Source organism: Manacus candei, unplaced genomic scaffold (genome assembly GCF_025592945.1).
Source record: "Manacus candei isolate 608988 ecotype Guabito, Panama unplaced genomic scaffold, ASM2559294v1 h1tg000003l, whole genome shotgun sequence".
NCBI classification, from domain to species: domain Eukaryota; kingdom Metazoa; phylum Chordata; class Aves; order Passeriformes; family Pipridae; genus Manacus; species Manacus candei.
In genome coordinates, this window is record NW_026138051.1 from 18,912,713 (window position 1) to 18,936,520 (window position 23,808).

Here is a 23,808-nt window from a genome sequence, read left to right on the forward strand (position 1 = left end):
GTTTTCCTGGCTCCTCCACAAAATATAGGTTAGATCACTGTAGACATACATCAGAATTGGGATTTATTGCAGACAAAAGGAAGAGAGAGCACTGAACCTGCGAAGAAGAAAGGTGACTAATTCCTTGATTTACCCAAACAACATCGACCTGCAGAATGTTCTTGGCTGCTTGGTGTTTCTTCCAACCTGTGCATTCCTGATAAAAGCTGTGCTTTTTATGTGCCTGTCTTCCCTGGATGTCTGCACAGAGCTGCTCAATCACAGATATACTTGCAGGATATCGTCCTCACCATCTCCCTGACTAGGCAGCATTGTTTCTTACAGGACAGATGGCTCACAAGACCCTGATCTCTGCCAACAGAGCAGCAATGCACTGTCTGTAAAGTGACTCTGGAAGCAACTCTTTTGGCATTAAGATTGAGAATGAGGATAAACCACATCGAGGAGAAGGCCACAAGCAGCATCACTCTCAGCAGGGCATCAAGGAGCTGTGTCACCCCAGGAGAGCAGTTTTCCCCAGGGTTCTGTGCTGTTGGTAACTGCTCACAGTCTGCACGACTAGACTAGATTACAGTCATGCCACGCTTGTCACTTCCTTGGGAGCCTAGCCACATTGGCTAGGGTTTATTTTCAGCCCTGAGCTTTGGGAGTTCAATAATTACATGAGAATGTGTTCTTCTGAGGGGAAAAAAAGTTTCTAGCCTCTAGGGTGTGAAGTAAAGAGTGTGAGTCACTGAGTGAACTTCATTGATGCAGAAACCAGACAGAAAGTGTCTCAAATTCTCCAGGTTTAAAAATCTCTTAGCTTTAAGCCAAAGTTTGCAGATTTGAGGTATGGGGCAGAGAGGGGACAAATGGGCCTTGGAGCACAGGGACTTGGCAATATTAGAATCATAGAACATCCTGAATTGGAAGGGACTCACAGAGATCATTGTAGTCCAACTCCTGTCCCTGCACAGGAACACCCCAAAAATCCCACCCTGTGCCTGAGAGCATTGTCCAAATGTTTCTTGGACTCTGTCAGGCTCAGGGCTGTGACCACTGCCCTTGGAGGCCTGTTCCAGTACTACAGCTGCTTGCTTTGGGGGTGCCAGATCTTCTCTGCTGGCCACTGCACTTCCTTCCCTGTAAGCCTTTTCCTGGACAGGAAAAAGACAGCATGATCTACACTGCAAGGGATGTCTTTGTGCTCTGCTCCAGTACCAGGCAGGTCAGGGCAACAGTGGCATTTTGTACACTGGCTCAAGCCCACACACTTCAAGGATTGCCTGCTCTGCTATTTATAAAGCTAAAAGGGTGTTATCACTCAGTCAGCTCAGTGCAGAAGCATCACTGGCATTCTCCATGAAGACAGCTTTGTCAGTCCATTAAACCATGCCAGCTCAGGTATCAAACACCCTTGTTCACATGTAGTGACAGAGGATCCCTTTGAGTCAATCTGATAAAGCAGCCACCAATTTAACACTGCTTTTGGCAGAGGAGAAGTGCATTTCTGTACAGGCCTACTTACAGCCAAGGCCTGCTGAAGCTTCTTTCCTGCAAGTGCCACACAGAGCTTAATATCAGCTAAGAAAATGTGTCACGCACTAGACAATTTTATTTAAACGTAGTCATAACTGTGGCTACAGATAGAAATGCAAACAGCACAGATATTACCAGACAGGCACTATTTTCAAAGGGCCCTCCACCTGCAAATCCCTGCCTACTAGCACATCTGGTTAGGGATCCCTGAAAAATAGAAAGTATCATCACCCTCATTTTCTAGGTGAGGCAAAGCAGGAGACACTACCAACTTTGGAAAGAATATCTAGGGCCAGTAAACCTCATTCCACTCCACACCTTAACCACTGATTGAACTACATGCAGAAAACTGTAGAGGAGAGTAAGGCTTCCCTACTGATGTTTTCCCTACTGATGTTTTCCCTCAAACAAGGCACTGGAGCAGCAGATGTACAATGATGATGCACTGCTAGTCTCCTCTGACAGGCACTGTTCATTCAAATCCTCATTTCCTTTTGTTTCCTCTTGCTTTTTCATCTGAAATCTTCCATCCTCAATGACTGCGAAGAATCTGAAAATTCAGGTATCTGCTTCTTAGACAGCTACAGGAGTTAGTAGACACCCCAGAAAAGAACAAAAGGCTCAGAGAGGTCTGAACAGTCCCATCCATCTCAGTGAGGTGTTAATTCTGGGGCACAATCGCTGCTGGTGGCAATTCCAGTCCTTACACACGAAGGAGATGGAAAGTTAGCAGTTTGCATTATTTATCCTTTGTACCTCCATGCTTGGGTGATGTTTGAAGACACCCTCACCTATTTTGCCCCACCTACTGAATAAATTTTGTACAAGTGAGCTATGTTTAAGGTGTTCACTGAAACACAGGAAACACACAAAGTTTGAGTAGCAATGCAAACTTCTGGAGGGACCACTGCACATGCCAGACATCATTTGGACACTGTTTCACCTGGCAGAGGTTCCTTTATAGAGCAAAGACTGGAGTGGCACTCCCAGCTTTTGCTTGCTCAGGCTGACCCCAGTCCTGGACTCTTGAACTCCCTCCTGCTGTGAACAGTGTTCAAAATGCAATCCTCTCTTCTGGGAGCTGTTTCCAGAGAAAGGGGACTTTTGACACTGACTGGAGGAAGGAGTGTCAGGCTAAGATCCCCACTGCACAGCTACCTGAGGCTCAGCTTTCTGCACACCTACAAAGCTGTCAAGGATGACCAGAGAAGCAGCATAACCTCGTCAGCTGAGTTTCTCACACATCATTAGCTCTGTGGCATAACAAGCACAATTAATGTGTGGGAAATGAGATTAGTCCCCAGCTCTGCCCTGACTTTGGCTTCTTGTGCCAGTTATGGGAAGGGTCTGGTGGTTCCAGCAGAATGGGGTCTGTTATAAAGTACACTCCGTCACACATGGCAAAATAAAGTGTAGGTTAAATCCTCGAGGTGCCTGAGAAATTCTCTGGGGTTGAAAAGTAATCAGGACTCTAAGTGGGAGTTTTAGCAGCAGCATTTGACCATCTGACAGCCATATCCCAGGGACATGGCAAACTGGGGATTTTTCCACTGCCTTTCTGGTGCAGCTTGGGAGAAGCAGTTTTTCAGATCCACACTTCTGTTTGCTTCTCTCCTTTGGTTTTAGGGGTATCACTGGTGGCTGCAAGTAAGGACACCAAGAGGCCCCAGTCTTGGTTACTGTAACAGGAACATATTCTGTTTCTAGAATTCATCTTTTGCCTTCTCCCCAGCTTCAATAAATTTCACTGCACAGCTCTCTTTTTCAAAATACTGTCAGCACTCTTCTTTCCAGATATATAAAAGCAGATAAAGTGTCTGATTAAAAAACAGATACAAAAGGCTAAACCCAGGCTGTATAACAAACAACTGGCATAGATATTAAATGAAGACCTGGGAATTTTTTTTCACTTACTCTTTCAATGGGCATAATGACCATGTACAGTTCCATAATTTCAAGCTCTATGGTTAGTTTTACACATTTCCTTGTTCATCTAATTAGCTGTTCAATTCTTGAACATTGTCCATTAAATTTTATTACCCACAATCAAGTTTTCATAGCAGAACAGCAAAAATGACAGCAAAAGCAGTATCAATGGAGGACACGTTACATGCATCATCACAAGGGAAAATTGGAACTTCCCTCAAATTCTGGGATTTTTCTAGACAGACTGTGTGACTGATTAAAATAGTGAGTCTGATTTTGCTTCTGTCACAAATCTAAAATTAATTCTTTGACTCTTTAGGATTACCCTTCATCCCTGCACGCTTAATTACACACAGGACTTAATTTGGATTCACCAAAAGTGTTCAGGTTCACTATTTTCTCAAGACCTCATTTTTCAGGTCCCTTTCTGTAACTACACTAAAGGAATGGTTTTGTATTTAGTAGTTAATTACAGCCAGTGTATGCATGAAAAAACAAAATGAAACAAAACAATTTTTTACTGTGATGAACTAAGGCCAAATTCTTCTCAACATACTGAGGCTTCCCTACACCTTGTGTTCTGAAGTGCCATAATGGACCAGAAATACCTTTTTGTTCAGCATTACAGTGCTTGTAGCCTAACTACCTTCCCTCAACTTCTTCAGCCCCTCCTTCTCTGAGATTTCTATCCCCTGCCCACCAATTACCTTTGCCAGCACAGCTCTCCAGGGGGAAGACAGATTCAGCACACACTTTCCTGTCCCCCTCCCCACTTCCAGGAGCCTTTGCATTCTGTTTTTTAGCTGCCAGTAAAGACATCTTTTCAATTCTGCCTAAAATCCACGAGGCCAATTGCTTGCTATGTGCTTTCTTCACATACCTTTGGCCCAGGTCTGGCTCCTTCCTCTCAGAGCTATTTTCAGAGCTGCAGTTCAGGTCCATCTGTACTGATTTCTGATCAAGACACAGTGGAGTAGACCTTACTGCCTCTGACAACCACAAATACTGTTCTCTTGTGCCAGACCAGCAGCCTGCAGAAGCTGAGTCAAACAGCCACATATTCTCCAGCCTTCACGGAAGACTACAAGGCATGAGCCATGCCCACGAAGGGGCATCAGCCATGCCCTCATTTTAGGTAGTGACAGAGTTAGCTATTCACCTATTTGGCTCTATCTACATGAGCACAAGTTCCTCCCCACAGTGAGCAAGGGATGCTGCTGCCACTGCTCATCCTACAGATCCCAAGGCAAGGAACTCATCCACTCCTTTGGCAGCCTTTCTCCTTACAAGAGGCTGTTTCAGCTGGAGAGAGAATCGGTGCAGCTCTTTAAATGTCTCAGTTCAATCCTGTGAACTCAGAAATTTCTCCTGTCTCCTAAAAGACATACTCAGACATACTCAGAGTCTTCTGCAATTAACTCATTCCATGTCAGTTTAGTAAGTGTCCCCTCTGCATGTGTTTGTTAGAAATTAGGTACTTGAACACACAAATTTGGGTTTTTTTCCCCACTGGTTGCCTCTGGATTTCCAAGGGGAGGATGAACGATGAAGACGAGGACTATAAGCCATATGGGCTCCACCATACATTTATCATGGTGACTACAGCTCTTCCCTCTGCCTTGCATTTTCTCCAAGCTCTACCTTAATTATTTAAAGGTGCCACTTTCAGCTGACCCTGGCACACTGCTGTGCATCACACCCTGCACTAGCCATGCCACTGCTGTTGTATTTGCCCTCACGTTGCCTGCTTGTCTCCTATCCACACGCTCCTGCAATGGGAAGATGGCACAGCAATCCTTGTGCCTCTCCTCAAGGCCAGGCCTGGAGCCTCCAAGTGCCATTTATTCACAGCATGCACTTTGGAGGGATTCCAAGTTGCAGATGCTTTTTTGCCTCAAGTCTTCATTTTTCCTCCTGGTACTCCGGATTTTATTTCATCCCTGAGGTGACATAGAGCAGTCCACCCTCGCTCAGTCATGGATGACTTATTTTCCTTAGCAAAATCAAAATGTTTTGCTAAGGGTGTATTTCAGGTCTTGAAATAGGTTTGGGGGGGATTTTTTTTTTAATATGAGGATTATTACCCAGTTTCCCTTTATTTGTGTTTTGAGGTTTTGTGTTTTGAGTATTTGTGGTTTGAGTTTTCTGTTGTGCTTTTAATGACAGCAGCACCCAAACTCACTCTGAATGCGCTGGGTCAGGTAAAGCAAACAGTGTCCCACTTGTAAGTGAGAGGCTCTCTGAAGCCAAAAAACCTGCTCAGCAAATCATACTGCCAGTCCCAAACCTCTGCTGACTTAGCCAAGAAACCACACATCACCTTCAAGGGGAACTACAGGAGTAAGGGGTCTGGGTGAAAGAAGCTGGACTCCTCCAAAAATTCCCTTTTATTATTTCAGGAAAGCTACAAAGGCTCCTTGTAAACCCTTAGCAGGACAGTCCAGACTGTTAGTGACTGACTCGTTCCATTTTCAAGTGGAAAAAAATCAAATGCTATCCACACCTTCCCCAAATTTCTTTCTGGACTTCAACATTCTATGAAAGAAAAGGAGGGGCAGTGATAGCTCCAGGGATGCTTCGCTCCTGCCAACGATCCCACAGCTTGAGCTGCCCCAAAACACATGCAAACAGTGCACCAGATAATGCCACGGACAGTGAGTGGAAAGCTGGCATGAAGTGTTCAGCATTCCTCCTGTATGTCTTCCTTAAAGCCCGAAAAAGGTGAAACCACTTAAACAAACAAACACACACACACCTCCCCATCCCTCCCTGGGGGAAAAAAGAAGATTGCCCACTCTGGTTTGCTCAACAAGAACAATGCTCCCAAAGGCAGGGCACCAGCCACGGAGCCAGCCAGCTCCCATATCTGTTCTTGCCAATGAAGCTGTTTGTTTGCACCGCCAGGCTGGGCAGGAATGACATTTCTGTCGCGGTGCAGCAAAAGGTCAACACTTGCATAAGCTGATAAACGCGAAGTCAAGGTGACTCTACTTTATGTATTACATTAGCACAGGACTGCAAATCCTGAGGGCACGCAGGGAACTCTAACTAAGCAATGGAAGCAACTACAACGTTGCAACCGAAAACACCACGGGGAAAATCCTTCCCCCTCGTGCCTAAAATGCGGGACGTCTCAGGGAGTGTCTGCAGCCTGCTCAGGGAGAAGACACCAAACAAACCAACGCGGAGGTACAGGGATGAATATTGCCTGTTAGAGGTACCTCCTACATGACATTATCACTTTCCATTAAATTGAACAGAAATACCCAGGTTCCGGAAACAGTGTCTCTTTGTAACACCTGCATGATTGGATGAATAAATCTGTTTTAATTAACTGCCTTTTTTATAGTAGGCTGTAACAAAATATTGTGAAAAAGTGAGAAGCTGATAGTTGGCTTTGAGATTTCAAATAACCTCCTAATTAAGTCTGTATATATTTATATGTAATCTTAGTGAAGAAAATACTTAGAGCTCTCCTTTCTTTTAACTTCCTTTTCTATTTCCTTTTCTAGTATTAGCTAATAATTTACTATGCTCTTCCTTCACATTGCTTCAGCCAAAGCAGAGCCAAATTGTTCAAATGCATGTTATGCACTCTGGATTTCATTCTGCTTATGCAGATTCACTTGTCTTGCTGACTTTAGTGACACAACTCCTAATTGCACAGGTAAAACTGAAAAGAGAAGTCATCCTGGATTCCTTCCTGCTTCACTGCACTTACGATGCCATTGACTAGACTCACCAAATTAAAACTCTTCTCTAGCTCAGCAGGGAAGGTATTACAAAGCTTTGGTAGCACATCAAAGCATCTGTGCTTTGCTTCCCATTTCACGTCCCACCACTGTGGTCTCTGACATGCTGTTATGTTCCACCGACGTAGTCTATCACATGCTGTTATCAAACTTCTTCAGCTCTCAGCCCCAAAGCCTGCTACGTTTTGACTTAGTCCATTGTCACTCACTACTGGGCTTTATCTTCCCTCCTCAGCACCCTCAAAAAAAGCAAGAGAAGAGAACAAGTGCCAGTGTAGGAGTATGTCTGTCCATATGTCACCAGTGCTTTGCTGAGTGTGAATGTGTGCAGCTTTAGGGGGAGTTTTAGAAAAAAATAAAGCACAAGTTTGCGGGACCATCTCCTGGTACCTTCTATATCAACATGCAGAAACAGAGTTTCAGGTAGCAGGAAACATTGGAGGGGACTCTCCAAAGCCTGTATTGACATTATCCTGGGGAGTAAAGATGTTCAGGCCATGGAAAGTTCCTGGGCTGTAATAAATAGAAACAGGATTCTTTCTTGCAACAATCACATGCTGCTGGGTTTTAACGTTTCCTATGGGTGAAATCTATGGTTTTCTGCCCCATAATGTCTCCCCAGCAGCCCAGACATGAAAGGCACTGACAGCAGTGCTACAAACACATACTGGCTGGTCTAATGCCAATGGATCACTGGGTTTCCACCAGCAATAGTTCATTACTTTGTAGTATTAATCAGTTCCCATGGATTCAAGCCCTCATGCAAAGTGCAGTCATTCTCCCAACATCTATGAAAATGGAGATGGTCCAACTAAAAAACTTTCTGGTATTCAAACACCCCCCTGTGTCTTCACCATCCCTGCTGCACAGAGCTGGTCCAGCTGGGCTAGACAAATTCTGCAGTCTGAGGAGGCGGTTTCCAGAGTTCATTTTTCAGGTGCAAGACAGTCTCTTTAGTACCAACATAATGCTCTTGATAATGATAATTGATCCATATGGATTCAACAGGAATGTTAGATGAAAAACATCAGATTAGGCTTCTGGTTCCAAACCAAGATAATGAAAGAATAAATTTAAAAGAGATATAAGTAGGTCTACTTATGTGTTGGTTAATTTAGAAACAAGCCAGTACTTTTGAACAGCATCAGTTATCCATCATATTTATCTTTCCTATAAAAGACTTCACACTTCCACTGAAGAACTGCCCATATTCTTCATTTCTCGTGTCTGAGGTCTCAATTCTTTACTACTCAATTCCCCACTTAGTGCTCACAAAGGCAGATTCTGTATGTTGAGACTATAAAAGATAATCACAATGGGAATCCATCCATCAAAAAATCTACACAGCATGTTTGTACCCCTCCTGTATCAATGTTATTAGTAGAACACTGTTCGATTCCTTCTGAACTAATAAACTGAACTCAGTGACAGCTCTGTGTGGCACGGCATCAAGGAAAGAAAAGACCTGGCTTTGACTTCTCAGTCTTGCATGATCATGGGTACACTGCTGTGTTTCTCTTTCCTTGTTCGTAAAATGACTGAAAATGCTGCTAATCTACCCTAACTCCACGCTAAGAGGCTCAACCCATAAAGCCGATTTAAACAGCAACTGCAATATGGGCACAGTCATAATGCCATTTAACATACTTCAGATTTTCCAGCAATGAACAAGAACTAAAAGCCTAATTTGATTCTTTTTTTTGAATCTTGCATTCTCTTCATAATGTGTCAACATTTAAGCACAGGAACATGCTACAGCCCAGGACTCACTGCTCTCTGTCTGCACACTGCTGTGTGACCCAGCATGTGCCCACTCAAGCCTGGTCATCCCTTGAAAAGGGAGGAAAGCCCATGCTGTAATGTGTGCAACAGCACTCAGTTTGCCAGTGCTACTGGAAAGCTTTTGAACAGAGCAGGCTCTCAGTGTCTGGATGAAGCAGAAGAACAACTTGAGGCTGCCCAAATTCCCCTACAGGTATCACAGAAATTGAGAGACCAGTCTATAAGCTATTGCTGGCAAAAATGTGTTTGGCCAAACATCCAAGAGCACCAGAGCCATTTGTAGAACCTAGATCAGGGTCTGAAATGTCCATAAACCAGAAAAAAAAAAAATCCATCCAGCAACGTAGTTTCTGTGAATAATCTGACAGCAGCAGAGATTTGGCAGATGTTTGAGCCATTATCCTGGTTCAAATGTAGGAACAATGAGGCACAGCATCCTCTCACAGCACTGCAGCCTCACTGCTCCAGATGTGGCAGTCAAAGGACTTCAGCCAAGCAGAACAACCAGATAAAAGGACTCTGAGAGAGAATTGCCATGAAAGGGGCTCTGTAGCAGGGCTGCAGGAATCCCACGTCTCTGACTCTGGAGCAAATCCTTAGTTCCCTTCACCTTGGCCTGTCACACTGCAAAGAAACTTCTCGGCTTTTACTGACCCATTTTTAACTCTGTGTTTTCTGAGGGCTGAGCCTGAACTTCTGGGCTCAGTTAGCCTCCATTCTGGGAGGGACAGAAGGACACTTCTGAAGAGGTCACCTTCACAAGCCGCCTGCTACGCAGGTGCAGGCAGGTGTCCTGCTCCACATCCACACCTCTGGTCACCGAGGGGAAGCTCTGCATGCAGAAGCAGGAAAAAAGGCTCTGATCTTAAAAAAGCAAACACAAAAACCAGCCCTGAACTTGCCTGCTCTGCACAGGTCAGTGCTGCAGGTGAAGGAGCTTTGTTTCCAGTTGATTTTTGCAAGAGAGAAAGATTAATCCCAGTGCACATGGGAAGGTCATGGCAGCAACCCCACTCCTTCATTACACCCCAAATACTTCACCCTGAATTTTGGTGCCATCAGCTAGTGTGCCTTAAAAAAGAATGAAAATAAACTGTTCAGAGGACAATTATCTGAAATAAAATGTTGCTCTTCATGTCCAGATCCAAAACTCAATAAAGTCAGTGGGAATTTTTCCATTTCCCGCTGTTGCTTCTCTGCTCACCTCACAGGTCCAGAGGAGACCTTCAGTTTTCACCAGCAATTCGACTTATAGCCAGTCCCAGGACTGGTGAAAGAGGTTGATTAGAGCCACATTTCCCTTCAGCGAGGCAAGAATTGGGAATTCTGAGAATTGAACTTAGCCTTAAACTGGAAATGTCCCTGAGCAGGGATCAGGCAGAGCTAATAACTCTGATAAATTTGATCTTTCTTCCATACAAAAAGACCATACAGACTGTGGGCCAGGTTCACCCTTGTGTTGGCAGCTTGAATCCCAGACCTTCCTTGTCTTTCTGCAGCTCTCTGCTGAGCGATTTAACTAATAAGGCTCTTGGGTTCTCTTTGCACAAATAATTACAAACTTTGGGTGCTTGGTGACTGTTACATTTGAAGAATGGAGTGACGTGTTAGGAATATGTAAGATTTTTGTAGGAAGAACACCCCGTTTTCTGCTTTGTTCCATTCATGAGTACATTCCAACCTTTGGCAAAATCAGAAGACAACCCAGAAAGATTTGCTAGTTATTTGTGATACCTGACCCACTCCATAGCTGCATGGCCAGTGCAGATGAACTATTTTTGACTGGAGATTGTCCAGAAACCCCTGTATGAAGAGCTAGAACTAGAATACCTCTTCCTTTCATCCACTGCAGCATCCTGCATCTATTACTTTCAGCCAAGACACTCATCAACTCCTTTCTTTTCCCAAACTATTTCAGTCAAGCAGGGGTTCATGCGGCTTCTGTGGACAGCAATGGGTTTATTTTTGGGAGGGGTGTCTACCCTCCCTGATTCCATTTCATGCCAATAGCTAATGAGATGGCTTGTTGACTGCTGATATTCCTACCCATGTCTTTGACAGGCAGGGCGCCCACTCATCAGCTGCTCAGCCTGTTTGATGAGGTTACAGACAAGGTGCAGGGAAAACCGCAGGAGATAACGTGGAAGCAAAGACATTCCGTGCTCACAGGGCCATAACATACCCTCACCACCAATTCTTGGTGTAATCTTAGTAATGTGCATGTGTGCACAGCAGCACCAGTCCCTGTGTGGTGAAGGAGGAGAGCTGGGAAGATATCACTCCAAGCTTGGCATGGTGTCAAGACGCAGAGAAACCCACAGACAAATGTCAGAACATTTGCCCTAACACTCCAAAAACACAGAGCTCCATGCTTAAACAAAGATGTGCATTTTAAGGCAGACACTTGGTTTAGACCTTGAATCTGAGAAGCCTGAAGCCCTTTTCCCAGCTACAGAGCACCGCCTGGTCTGGGTTCAGCTTGTGCCCCTTATGTCCACAGCACAGAGAGGGGACTGAGGGTCTGTCTGGAACAGTGACTTGGCCAGGTGGTACCTCCCTCCTTTTGTGCACCAAGCTGGCCATGGGGTGTCAGCCAGGGCCCACAGGAGCTGCTCTCCCTGCCAAGGAACCAAGAGGCTGGTGGAGCACAGGGTTGTGTCTGGGCAGCCTTGTTCCCTCCACCAGCCCATGCAGAGCCACTGGGCACAGTCAGCTCCAGGTATGGCTCTCACAGACTCTCCCAAGAGAGAAGTTAGTCTGTGTTTTCTTGCTGAATAAATGGGATACTTCAGAAGAAGCAAACTTAGGAAGACTTTTAAGATTCTTCAGAGGCTCAGTCTGCGCTTCCCAGATGAAGATCCCCTGATGGTATTATACAGAACAGAAAAATCTGGGCAAAAGATTTTCACTATAGCCTTAAATATACTGCAGGCACTTCATATCTTTTTATTCAAACATTCTCTGTGCTCTCCTGCCCTCTTCCATAGATCAGGTTTTACTTCCTTTGTCCACAAAACCTCTCCTCTACAGTTAAAAAATCCTTCTCTTGCAGCAGATGCTTCTATTTGAAATAGCCTTCCCAGCTGTTCCCTGGGCACCCACCTCAGAGCCCCTGCCCACTGACCACATCCCTGCCTCTAACTTGACCTCACAAGAGAAGACTCAGTGATGAGGCACTGATGTCCTAGGAATCCTTATTCCTCTTGTTACTATTATGAACAATTTTAAGGCATTAGGGCAATTTTATAAACCTGGAGGTCTTTCCATCTGGAAACTTTCAAATACTCCAAATACACATAACACAGAGATTTCCATTAACTGCAGCTCGAGGCTAAGTAAGAGATCAGCAACTCCATTTCATAATTCAGCACAAATCAGAATGAAGAGGACAAAACACCAAATGTGAGAGTGGAATTATTTCATCTGGTCCCAGCCAGAACCCTGAGCCTCAAATATCTTCATCCTCTCACTGGCTTTGTCAGTAAGGCTTCACACCATGAAATACTTGCAGCCTCCTATGTTAATCCATTAATACCTGTGAGAGAGCAGGCTGAAATCTCTACCCTGGTTATCATTCTGGAACCAGAATGCCCAATAAGCACTATTCCACAGGCTCTACTCTTCCCTCTTTATTTTATTGAGAAGAAAGTGATTTTTTTGTTTTAGCAAACTGTATGTGTCAGTGCTAGGAGAACACAGGAATGGATTAAACCCATGATCTTTCTATCCCAAGATGTTATCACAGGTTACATCCAGACCTTCATGTTTCCTATCCACTCTCTGTTCACTGTGAACTCATCTCATCTTTTTCAACCTGCTTATGCTTTTGCCTTCCACAGGATCCCGTGGTAATGAGCATTACAATTTAATTAGCAGACATGATAGGAAACATATCTGACTATTCAGGTGCTTAAGCCAGTCTTTCCCAAACAGTGAATCAGATTGCTCTCTAAGGATGCAAAAGGGATGTAGGACATGTGAGAGGGGCCAGGAAATTGCTTCAGTTCTCAGTAGAACATGTTCAATGCATGTGAAGGAGAGAGAGAGAGAGAGAAGGGAGAGGGAATAAGGACAAAGCAGCCTCCTGGCTTGAATTCAGAAACTGAGCCGAGAATAAATAATAATATGTGTCTAACGATCTAACAGAAACACCCATAATTCCTATCAGCAAAAACCATCCTGCTGCCAAAGTCAAGTCTCCTTTCATGGCCATGGTGACCAGTACACTATAGAACCTGATGTGCCCTAAAGAACGTAAAAAAGGGAGAAATGAGGACCTAAGTCTACCTGCTACTCATACAGAAATATTCCTTTTTATTCCAGTTCCTCCCCTTCCCAGCCATCATCTCACAGAAAACACCACAAGGATGCCATGCCTACAGCCACCCTTCCCTCTAAGGGCCCCTTGTTGCTTTCCAAGGCAGGAAATGTCAGGAAGAGCACAAATTTTATGTTGAACAACTCCACACAACAACAGAGCATCCTCTTTACCACGATGGTAAAAGCAGCCAAAACATGAGGCAGGTTATGCAGCAGGGAGGCAGAGCTCTGGGGAACATGTAGCAGGAGGAAACCAGCCCCAGTTCTCCTCATTTCAACCCTGGATGTGAGCACATTCCTTGCTTCCCCAAGAGGGAACTTAACCTAACTTATCCTGAAAACACACTGAAGCAGAATCACTCAGACAGCTGACAGGAATAAAAATCCTGCCCCAGCTTTACAGCGACTGCAGCCTTCCTCACCCAGGGACAGCTCCCAGAATCCCACGACTTTTAACTGCACTGGGCTTGGGCATTCAAGAGAACCTGGTTGGAAAGATGCTCTGTAGCAGTGATTTGTGCTTGCTGGCCATCTCACTTGGCAGGAAAAACAAATGAGAGCAGCCTTTGCCTTGCCCTGGCTTGGTGCTAGAGACTTGTCTAGAAAAGAAACCCACAGTTGTTTAAAAGCCACTCAGCTCTCTGGTACTTCTTACTCTGAACCACAAGCTGGGTCTCTGCAAATACTCATACCAACTCCACACTGTTCTCCAGGATTTCAGGTTCAGAAACATTCAGGAATCACTTACTAGCTTGCATTTTTTCCCCAAACTGGACACTGGAGACACTACCCTCCATCACTGGCAGCGTCCTCCCTCTGGGACAGGCAGCACACCCGGTTCCCAGCTCCCAGAGTGGGAGCCAAATGTGCCAAATGCAGGTGTTGACATGAGCCTGCTCACCTTTGTACCAGGCTGTCAGCCCAACAACTGGAAAACTCTGCTTGTGTGTAATACCTGCCTTTTAGGCACTCACTCCATATGGTTTCTCTCATTTCCAAAGGTAATAGACCGTGGCAAATCTAGACCTGGGTTTTTGATGGTTGCAATCTGCTGAACTGGGAGATCCTTGCTGATCGTGCCTTCATAAATGTCTCGGACTGGAGGTTGGCTTTTCCCTGCTCTTCTCATGTTTTTCTTTCTCTCCCTCTCTAGCCAGAAATGATTTACATGTTTGTTTACTCTGAGCTACATTCATCTGAGTCATTCAGCAACTCTCTACCCACAACCATATTACAGCAAATTTGGAACTGGAGTCTCAGTGAGTGAATATTATGCTGTTGTCAAGATGAGAATGGGGGGCTAAAGATGGAGAAACTCCAGGCGAAGAAATTACTTTATATTTACACCAGTGTAACAATTAGTAGGATTTGGCTCATTTTGTACAAATTATACTACTGTACTTGTAGGAATAATCTGTTTCAAACTAATTTTAGCCACCCTTGAATGCTCTTCCATCTGTTGTAGAAAAAAATTTTGCACATAGCTATTGTGAATTTTCTCCTCTGAGGTATGTTTTCAAGAATTGTATCTCAAAAAACAACATAATAATATTATTAGCAAGACTCATAGCTCAGCTGACAGTATCTCGTCTATTAAATCCACAACACGAAAAGACCTCAGAATTGACATTATAAGTATTTTTAAGGTTGCCAGAAATAAATCTTTGCAAAAAGCAATCTAATCAAAGAATTTTGAGCCTTGTATTGCCTTAAATGCAATTCTGAGTAGAAGCTATTCAGAGATTCTACCAAAGCAGAAATAGGTTAAGAAAAGTAACAGTGCCTTAAAAACACATATTACAAAACCAATGAGATTTCAATATGCTAGAATGAAAAGTAATGCACATCAAAATAGAAATCATTCTCTCAGAAGCCCAGTAATAAAAATAAGGAATTCTGTTACTGTTCTATGTACTTGCAAGATAAAGCTGATCAGAGGTTAGTCTCAAGCTCAAGTCCTTTTCCATCTAGTTTTTTTTCACAGTTTAAAAAAAGCCAGCACCTTGACCTTTTTCTTTACTTTTAATGCTAGAAATGAATGCTGTAGAAGTATCTGAGACATAGTTCTTGCCTAGACAGTCTTGCTCCGAAATGAAAGTGTATTGATCATTGCTGCATCTCAGAATGAAAGTACAAGCAGATGGAACAGCAGAGCCCCACCACAGAGACCAGTGGATTCGCAGTGGGCCAGTTGGATGTCGTGGTCAGGGGAAGTGTTTTCATGTCTTCATCCACTACTTACAGCTTAAAGAGTCTGGGACTGAAGTGTTTCTTCAGCTAATAATTACTGCCAAGTTACATGCAGAGAAACTTGGAGTAAATATTCCTGGACCAAATAAAAAGTGACACATATGATAACACCCAAATGTGATTTTTTTTTTTCATTTCTTGAGAAATGACACCAGATTTCCCTACAAGGGAGTATTACTTAAGAAAACAGTTTCTTTCGTTTACTTTGGAGCTCACTGAACAGACATTTGGCTACAGTTTGAATAAACTGCTTGGAGATACCGTTTTAACTTCTGAAAAGCATTTTTAAAACAGCAATATACTAATTTGCATTTACACAGTACCCCCCTGGCTGAAAAGTGCTTTCACAGGTTTCTGAGTAGCTTCACGCAGCCCTGGGAAGCAGTGACACAGGATATGTTGTATTTAAAGAGAAGGCACCAACACTAAAGAAGGCTGAGAGACTTGCCCAGGATCAGGTAGAATGACCACAGAACAGAACAACCCTCCTCAGTTCCCCCATGGGGACATGAACACACACAGAGGCACCGTAACCATAAAGACAATCCTCTTTCCAAAAATGTTCCCTTCCATCTTTGATCCTCGTGGATCCCTTCACAATCAGGATATTCTGTGATCCTGTGATCTCCTCTTGCATTCTGCACAGGTCGCCGCATTACATAAGCTTGCTGGCAAGGAGATGCACCAGGCACAAAACTTAGGGTTTACATCTGACCACCAGAAAGACCAAATATTTTTTACTATACAGTGGAAAAGTTAAGAAGAAGTGATCAAACAGACTGGGAGTTCAAAAAAACATTGCCTTAGAACGCACGACTTCATACGTGACTGTTCAACCATGCTACCTAGGGCACGGAAAATTTAACGGGAGACTTGCACATTACCATATTCATAACCATGACTTACAAATCTGTTGTCAATGTCACCAAAAATATCACACAAGCAGAATGTTTTTATACCAAAGAGACCACTGAAGTCACAGCTCCATAGTAAGCAAATGAACTCATGAAGAGTCTTGAAAATCATCCCTATCGTTTTTTTTTTTTTTTTCAGGCTCGGGAATTTGCTAAACTATAAACTGCAAGATGCTCAGTAGTTCAAAGAGGGGTCGATAAAAGAGGCATTTTTTTCTTCAAGCATCACAGAAGAGAACACCCCTCTGGTATCACTGTCACCGTTCCCATTCTGAAGGCTCGTGGGTCACCCATATGACGGGTCAAGAGATGCCCGAATTAATAGCAACTTACACCGGTATTTAACCCACGCTGTGAGGGTGCAGGTGGCCGGTACGTGCTGTCATTTAGGGCCAGGGCTGCCCAAATCCATCACCGGCCCCGGGGATGCCGGTCCCGGCGCTGCCGGCAACTCCCGTGGGGGAGCGCGGCCGCGCATCCCGTTCAGCCCCGCATCCAGCTCGGCTCCGCATCCCGCCCGGCCCCGGCGCTGGCAACTTCAGCGGGAGCACCGCTTCACGCCGGGGCAGGAGGGTGCCGGGGGATGCGGGCACGGAGCGGTGCCGGCCACCCCCGCCTGGTGCCCGAGGGCTCGGGGCTCCGATTGCCGAGGGTGACCGGGGGGCTCTCGGCCCCCCCCTCCCGCCCGGTGCCGCCCGCCGCCGCCCCGTCCCCGCTCACCTCCGCGCCGCTCCGTCAGGCGGCACCGCCGGGCCGCGCCGCTCGTCCGCGATCCGCCGGGCGCCCGCGGGGGGCGGCCGCCCCCATTCCGCCCCGCCCGCCGCCCCGCCGGCCCCGCTACGCCGCTGCCCGCGGCCCCGCGGCTCCGCACCGCCCGCGGGCCCCGCAGCGCGGCCGCCGCATCGCACCGGGCAGGGCTGCACCGGGCAGGGCTGCGACCCGCCTCCGGGAGAACGCCGGTCCCGCAGTGCTCCCGCCGCCTCCGCCGCTCCTCGGCGGCAGCCGGGCCCCAGCCGAGCCGAGCCGAGCCGAGCGGAGCGGAGCTCACGGGCACACGCCGCCCCTCACGCGCGGATACACCCGCCCCGCACACACACGGGTACACCCGCCCCGCACACACCGATACACCCGCCCCGCACACACACGGGTACACCCGCCCCGCACACACCGATACACCCGCCCCGCACACACACGGGTACACCCGCCCCGCACACACACCGATACACCCGCCCTGCACACACCGATACACCCGCCCCGCACACACACCGATACACCCGCCCCGCACACACACCGATACACCCGCCCCGCACACACACCGATACACCCGCCCCGCACACACACGGGTACACCCGCCCCGCACACACACACGGGTACACCCGCCCCGCACACACACGGGTACACCCGCCCCGCACACACACCGATACACCCGCCCCGCACACACACGGGTACACCCGCCCCGCACACACACACCGATACACCCGCCCCGCACACACACGGGTACACCCGCCCTGCACACACCGATACACCCGCCCCGCACACACACCGATACACCCGCCCCGCACACACACGGGTACACCCGCCCCGCACACACCGATACACCCGCCCCGCACACACACGGGTACACCCGCCCTGCACACACCGATACACCCGCCCCGCACACACACGGGTACACCCGCCCCGCACACACACGGGTACACCCGCTCCGCACACACCGATACACCCGCCCCGCACACACCGATACACCCGCCCCGCACACACACGGGTACACCCGCCCCGCACACACCGATACACCCGCCCCGCACACACACGGGTACACCTGCCCCGCACACACACGGGTACACCCGCCCCGCACACACAGATACACTCACACTGCACACACACCAATACACTCACACTGCACACACACAGATACACTCACACCGCACACCCCCAATACACCCGCCCCACACATACAGATACACCTGCCCCACACATCCCCAATACAGCTGTGCCTCACACAGTCACCCACACACATCCTCCTGTCACACATTCACATGGATGCAGTCACCCCTCACACACATGCATGCACAAACACATATACATCTCCCCATCACATGCACACATGTATCCTCCTGTCTCACACACACACACCCCCTCACACAGACCCCCCACACACCACCTCAGACTTCCACCCTCCCACACTCCCACCCAGAAACACACCCTCGCACATCCACACCCTCACACACACACCCACACCCACCCACCCACAGCCCCCTACACACCCCCTGCACATCCACATCCACACACACACACATCTGCAGACTCACACACATCCACACTCACATCCATCCACACCCACATGCACTTCCCTAGTTTGGGCTGGGATAGAGTTAATTCCCTCCCCAGTAGCTGGTGTAGGGATTTGTGCTGGAATCAGTGTGAGGATTGTGTTGATCACACCCTGATGTTGAGTTGTTGCTGCTCAGGGCCCACCCAAAGCCAAGGGCAGTTCAGTGTCCCATGCTCTGCCAGCAGGCAGGTGTGCAGGGAGCTGGGAGGGAGCATGGACAGCTGACTCAAACTGGCCAAAGGGATATTTGATTCCATAGGGTGTTCTGCCCAGTATAGAAACTGGGAGAGCTGTCTGGGGTCATTGGTCACTGCTAGGGGATGGGCTGGGCATTGGTCAGCAAGTGGTGAGTGACCGTATTGTATATCCATCACTTGTGTTTCTTGGGCTTTATTCCTGTGTCTGTTTTGTTACCTTTCTTTTCATTACAGTTGTATGATGATGATTATTATGACAATATTTTATTTTATTTCAATTATTAAGCTGGGTTTGTCTCAGCCCACACGTTTTGCCTTCTTTCTAATCGTCCTCCCCATCCCACGGGGGGAGTGTGTGAAGGTGGCTGCATGGTACTTTGTTGCTGGCTGGGCTTAACTTCTAACACCCCCACCCCCACCTCCAAACCCCCCCACCTCTCACCCATGCATTCCCTCACAGCCTGGGTGTGGTGTTGGTCCCACACCAGCCTGGCCGAGGGAGGCTGAGGTGTGTGTGCCCAGGGCCGTGAGCACCTGTGGGCACAGCACCGAGTGACAGCCAGGCCAGGGACCAGCTCCTGACCAGAACTCTCCAGGCATCCTGGGGCTCCAAGTCTGTGCCTTCCTCTTGTTTCCCAGGCACTTTGACACACAAGTGTCAAGTGAGACAACCGAGCAAGTCTCCTAACTTTTTTAAATCCACTGAAATCCAGCTTTTATCTTTTCCCTGGCCAGGATAGCTTCCCTATGGCCAGCAGGGCCTTTTTTTCCTTCCTTTTCCTGCCGTCTCCCTCCAGGCACTGCTGGTTATGCTGGGGTTCACTTCATCCCTTTCAGCACCTCAAGCTGAACGCAGTGTTCTCCTTGCACTAGGAGAGAGGAAATCCAGCTGCAGCACCAATCCTGCCTCCACACTGTGACGTGCCCACAGCCAGATCCCTTACAGAGAGGGTCACACCCGGGACAGCATCCATGGGGGGAGCATGTCTAGTTTCTTACTCTGTTGCCCCCTGCCAATCCCCTGTGGTTCTGTCATGGGCACAACATTGTGGCATTAATATTTTTTTCCTTTTTAAGCACCATTATTGCTACAACGAGCCTTTCTTAACCACTTCATGCTCACAACTGAGACTTTATGCAGAAGAAGATTTGTAATTGGCCTTATAGACAAGTCAAAGCCATGTCTTGCCATTTTAATGATCCGAATTGCCACCAAACTCCCCTAAAATTTGCTGAGATATTATTAAAAGATGAGTAATACATACAGTCTGAACCTGCTGCACCTCACTCACACTTCTCATAAGGAAACAGTTTATTTGCTACAGCCTGTGTACAGGAAGCACTTTTTCTGACCCAGAGATGCACCCACCTATGAGGTGAAATGCAACAATGGCTTTAATGGGGCACAAAAACATTGTGCAGACAACGGGCTTCATGTCTCAAAGTGCCAGAGCCCACTGGCAGCCATGCCAGGAACACACCAGCTAAATCAGTCAGAGCACTGGGGCAAACATTTCTTCCCCTGCAAACAGCACAGAGCCAACTCCACATTTTATCGTGCAGATGTTGAAGTGCCCTCTCTGTCCTCTGAGGTTCTCTGAGTAGCGGCGAGTAAATAATTCACAGCAAATCATTTATTCAAAACTTCTGCCCGTGTTTTGTGTCAGCCCAAGAACACAAAACCATGTTCTTCTTGCTCAGACTCAGTCGACCCGTGCTTAGAGTTCGGGTTTGAAATCCGAAGGCTGGGACACGTAAGGAGCTGCTGCAGGGGTTTCACTGCACTCTACGTGCTGAGTGGGTGCAGTTGGCTTTGTAAATGACATCCATTTGTCCCTGTTCCAGTGGGATGAGCTGAACTTTCTGCCAGGGGATGGCCTTGCACCCAAGGAAAGAGTCCCTTTAGTGGAAAAGATTAGGTTCAGATTGTGGACAGAAAACAGTTTTAGTGAGAAAGAAGGTCATTTTATAGTGACAATATAGGTCAGGGCTTCTCTAGCCATCCCTTCTGAGTGGTGTTTTTAATGTCCTCTCCTACACTTTCTATAGAATACTTATTCTCCTGCATGTTAGTGCAAATCCTGGCCCCGGGTTGTGCCTCTCACAGGCTGATCACAGTGTGGAAGAGCAAACGGTGCACATGTTAAAGGGTGTTCTACCATCCCAGGGGATAACAGGAAAAGCTGATGCTGGTGGCACAGCCACCCTGCGAGCTGCAGCAGCACTGCCTCTGTCCTCGGGCTGGGTCAGGGTGCTGGGCAGAAGGGAGCTTCATTCAAAAAGCAGTGCAAAACACCCCTAAAATCCCAGAAATGCACGTGATTAAAAACAGGGTCATGTTTAAAAAGCCATACTAATCCAAGCTCCATTAAAAAAGAATATATATGTATATCCAATTTGGGAAGTCATTCCTTTGAAGCCACCTGAGTGATTCTATAATTCTATGTATCTCTAAGTTTCCTTTGGGAATTTGCCCCTCTGGAGCCACCTGAACTAAATTAAACATCAAGGGCCAGATTTCCACGTACACCAAGCTCTGGCAGTGATATCAGTGTCAGTTAGAATCATGCCCAGCAGGGCACTGATGACCCATTTTGTCTCACAAAAGCTGTCTGGTGCCAGCAACCTCAAGAACAATATCAATTAAAATGGACACAACTGTTTATTTCCCATTTCTTTGCCACAAACTGAAACAGGACAGTTGCTGAGCCCTAAAAATGGAAAGGGAAGCAATTATCCTTAGAAATAAAGCCTCTGGAAAATGCCTTTTATCTCACTGTATTCCCCGTATGAATTCCTCCCTTCATGCAGAAAGGGAAATTTTGCATGTTTTAATTAGATCAGTTGAAAACTTGGGAAAAAAAGAGAACCTGCTTTGCTGTGAAGCTCCTTAGTGAAGAAAAGTTTTGAAAGTTCAGGAACTTGGAGAGAGCTTTAAATTTCCATGGCTAAAAATAATTTGTCCCTTAAGAAAACGCCATAGTTTTGGTTTGGTTTTTTTTTTAATCTCTGCCTTAGATGACTTCAGGTCATCAGAACATGGAAATTAAAGTAGGAAACTGGAAATCTTTTTCTTTCCAACTTTCTGCACTTCAGAATCTCTTCTTTGCTAACTGGGCAGCGGGTAATCCCTGCAGGGCTGCCATTCCACTTGGATTTGCAAGAAGTGGTGCAGCTTGATGAAATATAACTTGACAAGATGTTTGGAGCTACAGCTGGTGACGCAGACTTGAGCAGATTTCTACACCTCCTCTTCAGGAGTTTTAATTTTTCTCTGAATTACCTTTATTAGCCTTATTTTGGATTCTATCTTTTTTTTTTTTTTTTTTTTTTGCTTCAGTGAGCACACACTGAGCAAACACCCCAGGCCAGCTGCTCCACTGGTGCATGGCCAGGACAGCTTGGTCCATGTTAGTGGCAGAGCACCAATTCACGTCAGGGGAAGATCAGGCCTCAGGGCTTACACCTGCTGCTCCCACCAAACTGTACAGGAAAATTAGTGTAATGCCCATTGTCACAATATTCCTTCCATTCTGCAATGGACTATAGGGTCACAGAATCATTAAGGTCATAGAGTCCAACTGTCGCTGATAATGTCGGAACGGCCAAAGCGACACGAAAAAAGGTTCCAGCAAAATTTATTCCAAGAAAAAAGCAGGGACAGCCACCCAGGGTTGCTGCACAGCCCCTTAAGTACAGTTTTTGAACACACGTAATGCACACGGATAGGACAGTTCAGACTTTCACACCAGAATTCTTACAGCTAATAGGTGCATTTTCTAAACTCTACTTTCTCACAACAACTTTGCTCTTTCTCAAAACAGCCCAGTTCTTTCCCACAACAGTCCCGAGCACCTGCTCTTATTTTTCTCTCATGTTCATGTTTTTCCCAACCACTCTCGTTCAAAACAGGTCCTTGTTCTCATGAGACAGTGCTCCTGCTTTCATGAGACAGTGTTCTCTGTTCCCACAGGACAGCTTCTTCAGGATGCATCAGTATGTTGTCAGGATCAGGGCCTCCATTTTCAGTCCTCTCTTTCAGTCCATCTCAGGGGTATACTTTGATCTGGTCAACATCTATTGCTTCGTCAGTATGTGCCAAGGTGCTGACAGACCCGCTGTCACCCCTGACATCCAACCACTAAGCCAATACCACCATGTTCACCACTAAACCAAGTCCCCAAGTGCTACCTCCACACACCTTTTGAACACTTCCAGATATAGTGGTCACACCACTTCCCTGGCCAGCCTGTGCCAGGGCTTCACAATCCTTTCAGTGAAGAAATTTTTCCTGATGTCCAACCTGTTGCAATTTGAGGTTGTTTCCTCTTGTCCTGTCACTTGTTACCTGTGAGAAGAGACCAACCTCACCTGGCTCCAAACTCCTGTCAGGGAGTTGTAGAGAGAAATGAGGTTCCCCCTGACTATCCTTTTCTCCAGGCTGAGCACCCCAGTTCCCTCAGCCACTCCTCATGAGACTTGTGCTCCAGCCCCTTCCTCGGCTCTCTTGCCCAAGAGCAATTTGTCTCCATTCACTTGTTAGGCTCGTGGTCCTTTTTGCTTTTTGCTAGCACAGAACTCACACCTTTGATTCCTGCCTGCAGACAGACACACCCTCGAGCTGTTTGGCTGCCCAAATCGTGACGGGTATTTTCTGGCAAGGCTGACATTGAGCTGCATCATTTCACAAGTGCTGATACCTGCAGGAGCCGGCAGGAGACAGATAACCTCGAGCAGCGGTCACATCGATCCTTAACTTGATGCCATTTGCTCCTTGCGTGTGTGCGCCTCTCTCTCCCTGCAAACAGAGGGCGTGA

At 46.8% G+C, this 23,808-nt stretch overlaps 1 protein-coding gene across 2 annotated transcripts in view; it reads right to left on the reverse strand.

Moving 5' to 3' along the window:
- The window catches only part of TRPC5 (transient receptor potential cation channel subfamily C member 5), a 101,384-nt gene extending 84,125 nt beyond the window's left edge, over positions 1-17,259 (reverse strand). For both annotated transcript variants that reach the window (XM_051790515.1, XM_051790511.1), the window contains exon 1: positions 17,186-17,259. The gene's annotated coding sequence lies outside the window, so the exon portion shown is untranslated. The remainder of the gene's footprint in view (positions 1-17,185) is intronic.
- Positions 17,260-23,808: the final 6,549 nt, after the last annotated feature.